The 16,089-nt window shown below is 49.2% G+C and overlaps 1 pseudogene; it reads left to right on the top strand.

The window, feature by feature from the left end:
• The first annotated feature begins 12,728 nt into the window (after positions 1-12,728).
• On the top strand, positions 12,729-14,753 carry LOC124664903 (annotated as a pseudogene).
• The last annotated feature ends 1,336 nt before the right edge of the window (positions 14,754-16,089 follow it).

Below are 16,089 nucleotides of genomic sequence, written 5' to 3'. Positions count from 1 at the left end.
AAACATCATTCTCCACACCATACGTTTAATCCTTTGTTTACAACAAGCCGGTGAGATTGACAACCTCACTGTTAAGTTGGGGCAAAGTATTTTGATTATGTTGTGCAGGTTCCACGTTGGCGCCGGAATCCCTGGTGTTGCGTCGCACTACACTCCTTCACCAACAACCTTCACGTGGCCTTCATCTCCTACTGGTTCGATAACCTTGGTTTCTTACTGAGGGAAAAACTTGCTACTGTGCGTATCACACCTTCCTCTTGGGGTTCCCAACGGACGTGTGCATCGCGCGCCATCAGCAGCGCATACGCCAGAACCGCGCCTCCTCCGTGCACTTGTGGTTGAGGTCAGGCATCCCCGCGCCAATACGGTAGTAGGTACCATATGGCTCCCGATCCACCTGCACCATACAAATATTTCAGAATTTACAACATGCCAATAGAATTTATGAAAACTCGGATTGCAAAAGAGTGATCGGTTACCTGCTCAGCGGTAAGAATGTCCAACTCCTCAGTGTAGTGCATGTACATGATCGTTGGACCGCTCGTCATCTCGGAGACATTGTCCCAAAGGTATGCCCAAGTGGGCTCCCGATCAAGGTTGTTCCGGTGATAAGGCCATGGCCTCTCGTTGAGTTGCCTGGGCTGCCCAACTGATAGGCGGTCCCAGCTCCATACGGAAAGTAGGAGCAAGCATCCACCAATACCGCCGCTCCCAGTCCTGCGACAAGCTTCGTCCAACTGCGTACGTAAGACATTTGGTTAGTACTTTGTCTAGCACACTACTATAGAAGAATAGTACATACAACAAATCATCACCTGCCGGTAGAGGTAGGCAAGTGTCACTATTCCCCAACTCCACCGGTGCTCCAACACCGTAAGCGCCTTGAGCCAACACCAATGGGCCAGCTTCCCACCACTGTCAGCAAACAGAGTCCTCGAAATCATGTACCATAAGTACACGCGGGTGTACGTCCTCAGAGTGTCCCTGTTGGCCCCTTGAGGGCATTGTCCAAAATTAAGCCTAATCCAAGAGAAAGCTGCGCCAGCGGGAGCTCTCGCCTTTGGATCTGCTGGTGGCGGAGGAGCCATGCCAATAAGATCCTCCATCTGTCAGCGCCACCCATCAGAAGCTGTGTTCATATACAGTGGGTCGCCCTGAATAGGAAGTCCAAGAATCATGGAAACATCCTGAAGAGTAGGGGTCATCTCGTCAGCCCTCAAGTGGAAGGTGTGCGTCTCCGGCCTCCACCGGTCGACAAGGGCGGTGAGTGCCGCGGCGTTCATGTTCGGCCCCCCACGGCTTACAAGCGATATGAACGGGAGAAGACCGGTAGGCTCGATGAACTCCGTGTACCTCTCGTCATACGCTATATCCACTGTGTCATGGTAACGAATCTTCAAAGGGTGAAGATCCGTTCTCTTCTCCGTCATATGAAAAGCCCGGTGATCCCTGTCATACTCTTGATCTAGGAGCCACACCATCCTACATGTTTACACAAATACACCATATTATGAGCCATCCTAACAAATATGAGCACACATACATGAGAATATATCCAAATAAGGCATCACACATACATCACATACATACATATACATACATATCTAGGGATAAAAAAACATATTATGAGCCATTCCTTTAGAAAATATGAGTTATTCCATCACAAATAATAGGCATATGTAACACATTTGAATGCATTTGCATAAGAATATGTACACATACATATCTAGGGTTCCTACACATACACATTCATGAAATTTGATGTCTAGGGTTTCCACGAATCTAGGGTTTGAACACATACATACATACATGTAAAACTTAACATCCATGGTTCCAACAAGTCTATGGTTCAAACACATGCATACAATGAGGCTATCAATTTCAACACATACACATCAATACAGATTCAACAACTAACATTTCCAATCTAGGTTCCATGTCTAAATCGAATTAAATCGGAGCAAATGTTGGATGAATCGAAGGGCAACGAAGGGGAATACCTTGAGGATTGTATGTGGATGGATTTGGCCGGCCAGATCTGTCCAATCCGTGGAGGATTTGGTGGGGGCGGAGGAGAGGCGGTCGGCGGCGGCAGTTGGACGAGAAGCAGAGAGGAGAGAAAGAAAGAAGAAGGCTGGGTCGGGCTGTGGGCGGGCGCGGGCGCCACACTTAAGTGGATGTGTGACGCCCGTGGCATCGGCGCCATACTGTGAAGTGTGGCGCCCGTGGCATTGGCGCCACACATAGAGCCTCGCCAAAACGCCTAAGTCCCAGGCGATTTGTCTTACAGTATGTTTTGGGCAATTACAAGTGCACCTGCCACGTCGGAACGGCGCACCAGCTCAGCGTCGAGGGCGCCACGTCGGCTGTGAGAGTGGCGCCGAAGGCACGGGCGCCACTCGGACATGTGTGGTGCCCATGAGAGGGGCGCCACACAAAAGATTTAGATGAGTGAAATAGTTTGCCCAGAGGTCCAGTCTATGCTATAGTTACCACAAAGGGTTATTTTTGTGTAAATCGCCCTCAAAAAAGTGTAAAATCCCGGCCAACAAAATGGACCGTAGAATACACCCAGTCACCCACCGGCTAATCGCCGGGTTCCAGTAGTATATTATTATACTGCAAGTTGCACAACAGCCCACGCCGTGCATGCATATGCATGCTCCCAGCCGCCCGTGGCCTCTGCATCCATGTGCACGTGTACTCTGCGCCGAGGGCAGTTGGCCAAACGTGCACGATCTGGATATATTGCGTCCGCTCTGTCAATTTGAGGCGGCGATTGGAGTTGCGCGCGTGCGTCCGGGACAGGGTGCCGCGCGGCGTGGTGTCACGTCGTGGTCGTGGCTGGCGGCGTGCGCGTGGCGGCCATCATCACATGCTGTTGCCATGTATGGCGTGATCTGGATCGCCGAATTATTCTACTCCGTCCGGTCGTATACATGGAAGTTGAGAAATATATGAGGGTATGGGTCATGAATTTATTTGGCCAATTGGATCAAAGCTAGGAATTGAGAAGTTTGAAATTCATCTAAGATCTATTCTAAAGAGCCGATCCGAATTTTGATCAAGATCGGGTGGAGAGGTGATTAATCTGACCAGGAAGTGGTGGGAAAAACTAAGACTAACCACTCTAGTAGTACTTTCTTCTTTCCAAAATAAGATGCATATATAGTTTTTAGTCAAAGTCAAACATTTCAAAGTTTAATTACTAACTATATAGGAAAAAGTGTTAACATTTATAATATCAAATTAATAGTGTTATAATCATCATGAAATATATTTCCATATCGCATGCATTTAGTATTTTAGCTATTGATAATTATAGACAAACTATTTTAGGAAGGAAAAGGGTAACATATAAAAATTGATGAATCAATGTAATTTGTGTTGATTAGTGCCCGAATCCTTATGCGATATATATGGACTACATGTGAGGGAGATGACTTGAAGTACAAGAAGATTTTCGCACTAATCTTATCTCCTATTCCCTACCATACACGCATTCTAAAAATGTACTCACATGTTAGCAGTGTACAAAGGATCTTTTTTTTTGCGAATTTTGCAAACATCTTTCTTAGGTTGCAACGTTGCATGTTTGGGTAAACGATAGAAATTTTTGTAACTCTTCGAATGATTCAGAATGTATAAGTTGACTCTACCTAAAACAAACATAGGCAAAAGTAAGAAGTATGTCGGATGTGTTATCACCAGAATTTGACCGAGTCAGAGGTGGGCCGCGATCAAGATGGATTTGAAGAATATACATGGAAGAAATACGTGAATCGGCATGTTATACAAAGTTTTGGGCTAGTTGGCCCGTGTATCTGTAACATATTAGGATACGTGTCGGTTAGTTAGAGTTTGTCTCGTGCACGGTTGGGATTATTCCCACGTTAGAAAGTCCCCTGGACTATAAATATGTATCTAGGGTTTATGGAATAAACAACAACCAACGTTCACCCCAAATCAATCTCGGCGCATCGCCAACTCCTTCGTCTCGAGGGTTTCTACCGGTAAGCATCATGCTGTCTAGATCGCATCTTGCGATCTAGGCAGCACAAGCTTCTTTGTTGTTCATGCGTTGCTCGTACTGAAGCCTTTTTGATGGCGAGCAACGTAGTTATCTTAGATGTGTTAGGGTTAGCATTGTTCTTCGTATCATATGCTGTTGTAGTGCAACCCTTATACATCTAGCCGCCCTTACACCTATCTTAGGTGTAGGGGCGGCACCCCGCTTGATCATTATTTAGTAGATCCGATCCGTTACGGGTGCTCCTTGTTCTTCAAGGATTAGTTTAATATCTGCAATAGTTAGGCCTTACAAAGGGTTGGAGGATCCAGCGGCGCGTAGGGTGGCGTTTGCTAGTCCTAGACAGGATGTTCCGGGGATCAACCTCGTGTTGGTTTTTAGGCCCTGTCTAGGATCGGCTTACGATCACCGTGCGTGGCCGCGAGGCCCAATCGTGAGTAGGATGATCCGATTATGCGGTGAAAACCCTAAATCGTCGTAGATCGCTTTGGCTTTATCTTGATCAAGCAGGACCACCATATATTCGTACACCTCGTACGAATCATGGGTGGATCGGCTCTTTGAGCCGATTCACAGGTAACCCGAGAGCCGATCGAGGCTCGTATTTAATGTTTACGTGTATGCCATGCAGGAAACTAAGCGAGGCATCTCCATCACCTTCCTCGACCAGGTATAGGTCAGGTGGCACGCCCTTGCACCAGCGATCGGACGTGCGTACCGTAGGCTTTGCGGGCCGTCGCTCGGAGGGACCAGGGCCAGCCGCAGCCCTAAGTTGTTCCCGGCTCTACTCGTGTTGCCCGTCGCTGCTCGCCGGTGGGTTTCCGACCGCAACACATTCTCGGCACGCCGGTGGGACAATCTTCTACATCAACCACATCGCCATCTACATCTGAGATGGCGGACGGCACCCTGACTCACGTACGAGGATCCGACCGACGAGCTCAAGAAGAAGTATGACGAGGTCAAAGCTATCCTCGAGGCCGATCTCATCGGCTCTTTTCACAGAACCCGTTCACATGGCATCAGGTGGAAGGGGTTCTCGCCTGATGGTTCGCTCGATGGGATAGACCTCTCTGCCCCGTCAGAAGAACGCACCAGGTCCCTACGTCAGGAGATCAACTACATGGTGGCTCACTCGCTGCACCGCCACTCTGAGAACCTGGTGAACACTTTGGAGCGTGTCGCTCTTCGCGTGATCCAGGAGATCATGAGGCACCAGTACTCTCCGTCAGGACCGGCTCTCGGGACACACCAAGGAGAGATGCCACTCCAGTCCCGTCCACCGCTGCCATTTGCGTTGGCAGCACCAGAAGTGCCGAGCTCACCGGCATTCGTCGTCTACAAGATCGGCGGTGACCTTAGTGACTGCCAGTTCTTGCAGGAGGCGCCTAAGGAGATCCCTCACGGGTACATGTGCATATACGTGCCAGACTGCGGTAACTGGGCGCTCACAAACCAGGCCGCAACATCAGGGACTTCTGGAAAAGCAGGAGGAACGTCGCCGACGTATCTTGAGAAGCGTACGTGGCTAGCTAAGTATGCCACCCCGACGAACCTCCGCAGCTCAGCTCCTGCAGCTTGGCTCAGAGCTGGAAAAGCAAGCATGGCTGGCTAAGTACGCCACCCCGGCGAATCTTCAGAGTTCGACTCCTACAGCCAGCACCGCGGATCAAATCAGTACCATACTGAGAGACCAGTTCGGCATGGTGCCGAAAAGGAGGACAATCGGCTATTCCAAGCCGTATCCCGACGAGTACGAGTTGGTCCCGCTACCACCCAAATATCGGCTCCCTGATTTCTCCAAATTCAGTGGATCAGATGGTTCCAGCTCCATCGAGCATGTGAGCCGATATTTGGCACAGCTAGGAACGGCCTCAGCGTCGGATCCACTACGCGTGAGGTTCTTTGCACAGTCCCTCACGGGATCGGCTTTCGGGTGGTACACTTCGTTGCCACCGGACTAGATCCGGACTTGGAAGCAGTTGGAAGAGCAGTTCCACATGCAGTTTCACTCAGAAGCTTCCGAGGCCGGCATTGCCGATCTAGCTCAAATACGTCAGAAGCGTGGAGAAACGGTGGCAGAATACATCCGGCGCTTCGTAAATCTCGAGGAACCGATGTTATTCGGCTCGTGTGACCGAAAAGAGGCAGTCGAGTTGGCAGTAGTGGGCCTTGCCTCACAAATCAAGGATATGGCCTCCCAAGCGGACTACCCTTCACCGGCGCACATGGTTCGTAAACCGTCGCATATGAACAAGCGCCATCCGGACTTGTACCAGGACAAATTCAAGCGTGCGGTAGTCCCGGTTGAGGCGGATGAAGACGAAGGCTCGCGGGAGATCAAGAGGTAGCAGTGGCTGAATGGACTCGGGGGGCACCCCCGTGTCCTGCAAATGGGTTAAGCCACCAGGTCCGCCCAGAGGGTTTGATTTTGACGTGACCAAAACTGAACAAATCTTCGACCTCTTACTCAAGGAGAAGCAGTTGAAGATACCCGAAGGCCTCAAATTCCCCACGGTACAAGAGCTGAACGGAAAGCCATACTGCAAATGGCATAACTCGGTCTCCCATGCCACCAACGACTGCAGGGTGTGGCGTCAGCAGATCCAAATGGCGATAGAACAAGGACGTCTGATTTTCAACCAGTACGCCATGAAGGTCGACACCCACCCTTTCCCCGCCATTAACATGGTGGGGTGCACTTACCCTGAAGGTTGCCAGCCAGGATCCTCGTTCAGCATCAACATGGTAGGACTTGGACACCACGCTGGCAAGGATGGAGACGAGGGCAGCTGCTCTCGTAGCAAGGACACAGAGGAGGCCGCTCCACGCGATCGGCTCCGTCACGATGGCAAGCGCTACGTCACAGAGGGAGAAGTGAAGAACATAAGATATCAGCGACCTCTCTCTGATCACCTCCTCAACAAGTATGTGAGTCAGTATGACCAACGCCGACGATCCAGCGATGATGATGAAAGAGATCGTCCCGGCCGTAGAAGCCGTGAAGACATCGTCGGCATGATCGCGATGAGGAGGAGTACGAGCGCTATGCCAAGGAAAAGTCAAGGGAGCAAGACGACGAGGATAGGCACCTGGGACCGTCCTTTCTTCGGACACTCGCCGGGATTCAGGAATGAGCCGATTGCCTACAATCGGCAATTGCCCAGAATGTAACCAGAAGAAGAAGGAGGCGGCCAACGTGTCCGTGTTCCAACGCTTAGGGCCTCTCCCGCCTCGAAGCAAACACGCTGAGTCCCCTCGGTTGGAAGATCTCGAGGATTTGGAAGACGAGGGAGAAGAAGAAGAAGACAGGTGCCACCGGCCAAGGTGGTGCCCTGATGGACTCAGCCGCTCCCAAAAGCGTAGGGTTCAGCGACTGCGTGGCTTGGAGGAAGCCGAAAGGTTATACCTGCACACGCTAAGGAAGGCGCGGCCTGATCTGGCCGCGAAAATTCAGCGAACCCTGGACGAAGAGGGTCGACCACAGAAGATGGAGTGGCGCCCCAAGCAAAGGAAAGCCGATGATGAAACATCGGCTGGCACAAACATGGTGTTCATCCTTCCTTCGGAGTTCAGCGCTCCAGGATTAGACGAGGCACCTGTGGCACAACTTGACTGCGGCCCACGGCCGGTTATCTTTGAGAAGCCACGAGAAAGAAGCTACAGACATCTGAAGGCCCTGTACTTGCGAGGTTATATCGATGGGAGGCCTGTCAATAAGATGCTGGTGGATACCGGAGCGGCAGTCAACATTATGCCATACTCTATGCTACGTCGGTTGGGACGCTCTAGCGCGGATTTGATCAAGACCAACGTGACATTGAGCGATTTCAACGGCCAAGCGTCTGACGCACAAGGTGTTCTGAACGTGGATCTGACCGTAGGAAGGAAAACTATCCCTACGATGTTCTTCATCGTCGATAGCAAGAGCACCTATGCTGTTCTGCTAGGAAGAGATTGGATCCACGCCAACTGTTGCATTCCCTCCACGATGCACCAATGCGTAATACAGTGGGATGGAGATGAGGTAGAGGTCGTCCAGGCCGATGACTCAGCCGAGATTTCAACGGCTGGCATGAATGCTTGGGAAGCAGCAGGCCAAGAGCCACTCTCAGGTATCAATTTGGATGACTGCGAGCGCATCGACGTGACGAAGGGCAAGGTTAGGCTGGTCTTATCCACTGGCCTGACCGAGTAGCAAGAGCAAACCGATGAGCAAACATGGCGAGGCCGATCCTTGGGATCGGCCACAAAGATATATGAAGGAAAATTACAAAACCTTCATTGAGCGCTTCGATCAATATGGAGGCCGATTCCAGCAATCGGCCAAAATTATCCTCACCACATGTTCTGCTTGTGTTCAACATCAATCTACTGGGCAGCAGTTTTACGTCGGCTGATGAGAGTCAACACGAATCCTAACGGAGCCGACGTGCAAATACGGTGCCTTGGCTAACCACAAAGCCGATATCTGCAGTCACCTGGCAGATTCGGCTCGGGGGGCATCTAATTATCAGATGAACAGGTGCAGATGAAATGTGTGCAGTGAAATGTTGGGGGCCGATAGGAAAATCGGCCAATAAAATTTTTTTTTTCAGCATCACGATATACAGCCGATGCAAGGGCATCGACTTTAGAACTAAGGAACAAAGCTTCCTCAGCTGCAATGAGCCGATTGCAACGGTACCGTCAGAAGTCAGTTTTGGCGTACAACATCGGTTTTCAACGAGGGAAGAGGCAATCGATGGGGTCGAGAGCAGCTGAATCGGCCGGGTGGCTGTCTCAGGATTATCTGAGTTCCAAGCCTTTGGGCTGATCTGTGCATCCTCGCCAGTATTCTCGCCTTGAGTAAGGCTCGGGGGGCAGCAGGCCTGGTAGATGCTCTGTTTAGGAGCCGATTGGGGTACCATCGGCTGATCCTTCGTCGTAACCTTCTTCACAAAATGATGAGTGCTCGCAGAAGAGGATCGCTGAAACTGGTGGGAGAAATTTAAAGGCTCTCCTGAAGACTCTACATTATCCACCAGATCTCAAGGTCGTCAGTTGAAGAAGTGGAGGATGGATCGTAAAGGACCGATGCGTTGCTATCGGCTCATTAAGCATTGGCTAAGGGGACAAATCGGCAAGATCAGTATGAGGGGAAATCGGCTAAATTGGCTCAAAGGAAATCGGCAAAATCAAATTGGGGAAATCCTTCATTGATAAACAAGATTTCTTACATAAAGAGCTGATTGCTCCCAAAAGGAAGTACTAGGGGATACATTGCCCTGTCTACTACTACTGATCCTATGCTAATGGTCCTAATCTATGGGCTGTCGCTGCCCTCGTCGTCGCCGTCATCGCCGCTGTCGGCGCTACTCCCGGCGGGCTCATCGTCGCTGCTCCAGCGGCCGCCGGCCGGGCCCTCATTGTCCTCATCTTCCTCGTCAGCGTCGTCGTCGTCGCTGTCGAAGTCGCTGAGGTTCCCCGGCCAGGGGCAGAACCGTTTGGCCGGCGGCTCGTCGGAGGGGGTGTCGTCCTCCTCCTCTTCCTCCTCCTTCTCCTCCTCCTCCTCGGGGGAGGTGAAGTCATCGCAGGAGAAGCGATCGTCATCGCTCTCCTCCTCCGTTTCCCCGTCGGCGAGGAAGCAGAGGTCACTTTCCCCGTCGGTCAAGGACTTGTCGTCCTCAGACCAGACGGAGAAGTCGTGGCTAGACTCCTCCCCGGCTTCGATGGCGCGGCGGGTGTTCGCCGCGTGGATCTCCTCTTGGTTCGGCTCCGGCGTCGGCTCGCGGGAAGAGGAAGACTGGGTGGAAAGATCCGATGAAGCAGAGGAGGAAGAAGACATGGTGGCGCAGGAGGGCTTTTGGAGTGCTAATGCGAAGGGGATGCGGAAGTAAACTGTTCGGAGCGGTTAAATAAAAGGGGATATAGTGGAAATTCAATGCCACAGCAGTTTCCGAGGAAGTGGTGCCTAAAAAAAAAAACTGCCAGGTCACGCGGAGAAGTTGAGAAGGCAAGGCATCATGATGAAGGATACTGCGACGGTTCTGCCACGACATGACCCGACGAAGAAAAGCAGAGTGATTTTGGAATTATCAATTCCAAAACCAGGGGGGCATGTGTTATCACCAGAATTTGACCGAGTCAGAGGTGGGCCGCGATCAAGATGGATTTGAAGAATATACATGGAAGAAATACGTGAATCGGCCTGTTATACAAAGTTTTGGGCTAGTTGGCCCGTGTATCTGTAACATATTAGGATACGTGTCGGTTAGTTAGAGTTTGTCTCGTGCACGGTTGGGATTATTCCCACGTTAGAAAGTTCCCTGGACTATAAATATGTATCTAGGCTTTATGGAATAAACAACAACCAACGTTCACCCCAAATCAATCTCGGCGCATCGCCAACTCCTTCGTCTCGAGGGTTTCTACCGGTAAGCATCATGCTGCCTAGATCGCATCTTGCGATCTAGGCAGCACAAGCTTCTTTGTTGTTCATGCGTTGCTTGTACTGAAGCCTTTTTGATGGCGAGCAACGTAGTTATCTTAGATGTGTTAGGGTTAGCATTGTTCTTCGTATCATATGCTGTCGTAGTGCAACCCTTATACATCTAGCCGCCCTTACACCTATCTTAGGTGTAGGGGCGGCACCCCGCTTGATCATTATTTAGTAGATCCGATCCGTTACGGGTGCTCCTTGTTCTTCAAGGATTAGTTTAATATCTGCAATAGTTAGGCCTTACAAAGGGTTGGAGGATCCAGGGGCGCGTAGGGTGGCGTTTGCTAGTCCTAGACAGGATGTTCCGGGGATCAACCTCGTGTTGGTTTTTAGGCCCTATCTAGGATCGGCTTACGATCACCGTGCGTGGCCGCGAGGCCCAATCGTGAGTAGGATGATCCGATTATGCGGTGAAAACCCTAAATCGTCGTAGATCGCTTTGGCTTTATCTTGATCAAGCAGGACCACCATATATTCGTACACCTCGTACGAATCATGGGTGGATCGGCTCTTTGAGCCGATTCACAGGATAACCTGAGAGCCGATCGAGGCTCGTATTTAATGTTTACGTGTATGCCATGCAGGAAACTAAGCGAGGCATCTCCATCACCTTCCTGACCAGGTATAGGTCAGGTGGCACGCCCTTGCACCAGCATCGGACGTGCGTACCAGAGGCTTTGCGGGCCGTCGCTCGGAGGGACCAGGGCCAGCCGCAGCCCTAAGTTGTTCCCGGCTCTACTGTGTTGCCCGTCGCTGCTCGCCAGTGGGTTTCTGACCGCAACAGGATGGCGGGCTCAAACGTAATGTACTTAGGAAGCAGGGCTATGTGGCTATGTTGCAATGTAGGAACTACATCAGACGGAGATCGAGGACATTGCCGCTGATAGCGCATGGGCATTTGATGATAAGAATATCACATATTGGTGGCCACAGAGATGATACTGGAGTGTCCGCCAATCATTCCAAAGGCTTCCTTTATCCTTTTACTAGCACAAATACCACTATTTCCATTAACATAGCCATTTTAAAACTGTGTGTAAAGGGTTGTCTTTTAATAGTATAAAGAAAAAACGTAATATTTTTTCTAGGTCAGCTTAGAAAAAGCAATTTCGCGATTTCATAGTTTCAACTAAGATTTTCTAATCCCCTCATACTCCCTTCGTTCACAAATAAGTTTACTTCTACCTTGTGTACAAAGTCAAATTTATAAAAAAGAGTAGCAACATATATACATATATCTATAATTACCCGGCATTCTAGGTTTAGCCAATGGAAAACCTCTTAAAATTTGACCAAATATTAAGAAAATATATCAACATCTATAATACTATGTATATGCATGTAATAAATAATATATTTTACGATGTTTGAAAAAATATCTATTTTATATTGTGGGTGTAGATTTTTTTTTCTACACAATTGGTGAAACATTACGGAAGCTAGATTGACTTTGACTAAACCCATAATGCATGGTAATTATAGATACATGGAGTATCATCAAATTGGTATATTGCCAATCTATATTTCTATACGTATCTAGTGATACAATTTATTGTAATAAACGGTATTACTCTTCCTATAAAGTTGGCAAAAGTTCAATAACTCTAAGGCTATAAATGCACTTGTTTCCAGATAGAGGGTTTAAGATGTTGCCCAAAAGAAAAATAATTTATAACTCACTTTTTAGTCACCGTACCCTTAGTATATAGCCAAGTTCTGCCTGATCACGATTTTGTTCTGTGCAGCTTCGTAAGTGAGAAGTTACCGGGAACGTTAAGATCCCATGCCCCCCCTGCTTCCTCCATTGACCAATCCAATGCCCAAAAGCTGATAAATTCCGGCCAAACAGAATGGACCGAGGACTAAACCCACAGGCCAATCGCCAGGTCTTCACCTATTGATGATTCTAGCAGCATTGTGCGTCATCAGCTAACGTAGGCTCAAATAAAATAAACTAAAAGTGGAATTAACTAGAGTCTAGCAAGTGGGATTGTCGCACGTGGCCATCCACGACCCTCATACTATAAATACACACCGGATCCATCGCCTCCAACACAAGACTACACACTGGCTTCCTAGTGTGTGCCTCGCACAGTATCGATCTTCTCCACTAGGAATATCTCATGATCTAACGCCACACCGGTGTCATACTTAGGTGTTGGTGCCCCACCAAACCCCGGTGACCAAGACCAGACTGAATCAATCACCCGGGTACGCATGGATAGCAGCAGCTGGTTTAATGGCGACGGCGCCAACAGCGGCGGCGCCGGCGGAAAGATCGGCTACATGTGCGGCTACGCCGCCAGGTGCATCCTACGGACCTCTACTTAATTCACACAGCCACCGCAAATTGTTCGGGAACTCTGCAATAGTATACGGAGAGTATGAGCAAATCATCTCATCCTGATTACGTGCTCTTGATTTGTGCGTGCAGCTACGCCCCTTCAGCGTCGCAGTACAGGGAGGAGGAGCAGCTGCATGAAATGCTCCTCAACTCACAGATTCAGCAACACCTCGACCAGGCAAGAATGAGTTCGACCATGCTGAATAATCTTGTGCATGAATGCACCAGAATACCAGATCATGCAGCCAATAGGCATATGCCAATAAGTCGACCCCTAATTTTGGTGTGTGGGAACTTGCAGATCAGGATGCAAATGAACTTGGACGATGTCGAGGCAGCTACGTACGGCGGCGCCGTCCATTCCGGTGATATCAGCACCGTCATGGACGACTTCGACTTTCTCTCTTCGCACCACGCCGCCGCTGCCTGCAGCTTTCCCTCCTCTTCGGCCTCCACCTCCTTCCGCTCCGCCTCGCTCTCCTGCAGCCCGGAGATCAGCTCCACGGCGCCGGACGTCCTCGCGGCCCCGCAGATCAGCATCCAATTCCCCGAGGTCTCCTCATTCGTGGCACCCGCCGGAGTGGTGCTCCCCTACGACGACCAGTACGTTGCCAGCTCCCACGACACGCCGGCCAGAATGGCGCCTAGTGGGATGTCGACGAGGGCGAGCGCGTTCAGGCGCTACGAGCAGCACCTCTCCCCCCGGAGGAGGCTGACAAAGCCGGCATGCGGGCAGAGGATGTTCAAGACAGCCATGTCAGCCCTTGAAAAGATGCACACGGCGATGAAGTACAGCCAGCAGCAACAGAATCAGCAGTACTATTACCAGCAGCCGCAGGAGCAGATGTTGGCTGCCGAATCGTCGGGAAACCAGCTACAGCACATGATATCCGAACGTAAGCGCCGGGAGAAGCTCAACGACAGCTTCCACGCCCTCAAGACCGTCCTCCCTCCCGGCTCCAAGGTAGATTTCTATCAAGTCCAAGGTCTCACTAGCTAGTACTGTAGCTACTGCTGCTTCTTTGACTAATTAACTAATTTGTTTCGATCTTCTCTTCTGGCTGTAGAAGGACAAGACCTCGATACTGATCATTGCGAGGGAGTACCTGACTTCTCTCAAGTCCAAGGTCTCCGAGCTTGAGGAGAAGAACCAAGCACTCCAGGCGCAGCTGGCCCAGCGCGTTACCAGCGGCGCCAGCGCCGACGAAGACAAGACCGAGGCCGGTGAGCATGTCGAGATCCAGATAACGACGGCGGAGGGTGATCAGAGTGGGGAGATTTGCACCGTGAAGATCGGGATGTGGCCGGCGCGCAGCAACACGACGGACACGGTGGTCAGGACGCTGCAGTGTCTGAAAGAGCAGATCGGGGAAGACGTCAGCCTGATGTCCATGAGAATCGACGACGGGCCTCATCGAGCAATCCTGACATTGCACCTCAAGGTACAGTACAGTTTAGTTCTTAACCAGTCAACTTATTATTACCATTTAAGACTGAGGGGTACAGTATAATGGACTACTAGCACTTTTCAGTTTGATCATATGTTACTGGGATCACTTCACTAAACTAAAGTACGTTAGCACCTAGTAATAGCAATCTGGCCTGTATGAACGCATGTGTCAACGTGCGAGCCCAAAAAAAAAGAAGCATTTGCGTTGCAGCAGCGTATACGAATCTTTGAGTGCAAACAATGGAACGCACCAATCAGATTCGTGACTCTGTTTCGTACGTTGACCGCAAGATTTTTGATGAAAAGTAAAACCCATGATATCACACTCTCTGAACCTATTAATTAACCCCTGCTTCCGTTGCAGTTGGCGTCGGGTGCGAAGTGGGAGGAGGAGGAGACGGTCAGGGAAGTTGTGACCAAGGCCGTCACTGGCACACCAGCGCCGTAATCCATGGATACGCCGTCTGCCGTGCACCGTGGATATGCTGGCGACGGCCCGTAGCCGTCGGCACTGAATGATAAAGCTTCTCATGGACGATCGTGATGAGCACGTCGTCATCGTGTTTCTCTTCCATGCTTGAGGAGTCAGGAGACAACTACAGGGAAAAAGTGATATGCCGACGACCATGAGCTATGCTGACGGCTATTTATCGGGGTCGTCGGTGTAGGCTCAGGATGGCTACGGACGGCACAAAACCGTCGGCATAGCTGGAGCTAAGCCCAGAGCACAATCAGGCCGTAGGCATCAATGGAGCTATGTCGATGGTGGCCCTCGGTATAGCTCGGCTGTCAACATAGATCGTAGACACGTGGCGTTGGTGACCAACTGTTGACAAACGCATGACGGTACAGGGCTATGCCGACAACAATGCCGTTGGCATAGATCCTTTACCTTTTTGTGCATAAAATATTTTATTCCCTATGTATGATTTAGTTATGTTTGCATTTGATTTTTTTGGTTGCATGATACTTTTAGTTTCTAGTAATATATCACATAAAACAAAAAAATATAAATGTTTTGTTTAAAAAAAATTCTTATGCATATGGCCTCACATAAAATGATATAGCAAGAGAATCCCAGAACCAAAATTATGGCATAGTTTGTTCAAATGACCACATAATATGCATATACGTGCATCTTGGGATGTCAATCAATGTTGATGTTTGGTTTTTAATTGTCTTTTCACAAAAAATCCATTTTTTATTTTCTAAGTGGCAAAAATTGTTTTTTTTGTGAAACACCTACAAAAAAATTATTAAAATTGGACCATCCAAATTTTCAGACCAGTAGACCACATTGTGTGTAGAAATCACCAACTAGTTGCATCTCAAAATATTTCTAGCTATCTCTCACCGAAAGGACAAATAGTGGTGTATTCATATGGAAGGGGCGGCAAATTTGAACTACAGGTGTTTGATAGTTTGCTGATGATTTTTTCAGAAAGTCATTTTTATGTTCCCAACTATCAACTTTATTATAGATACACAGTTTCTTTTGCAAGACTACACCCCCCTAGATAATAATGTTCATGCCCACTGTTTTGGTCACATTTTAAATCAATCATAAGTAATTCAAAAAATAAAATATAAACTAAAATGGTTTCTTGGTATGTGCTTCACAAAAAGACCGTTTTTGGCTCTTATAGTACAAAAATGGATTTTACGTGCAAATATTATTAAAGCCCCCAACACCTTGATTGCTAGCCATCAGAAGATGCACACATGTTTGAAGGTGTTACATTTTTATTAGAGCATACCACATAAACTTGGCAGGAACCCTCTTC

This window comes from Lolium rigidum, chromosome 6 (assembly GCF_022539505.1).
Source record: "Lolium rigidum isolate FL_2022 chromosome 6, APGP_CSIRO_Lrig_0.1, whole genome shotgun sequence".
NCBI classification, from domain to species: Eukaryota; Viridiplantae; Streptophyta; class Magnoliopsida; order Poales; family Poaceae; genus Lolium; species Lolium rigidum.
This window is presented reverse-complemented; position numbering and strand designations above follow the sequence as displayed.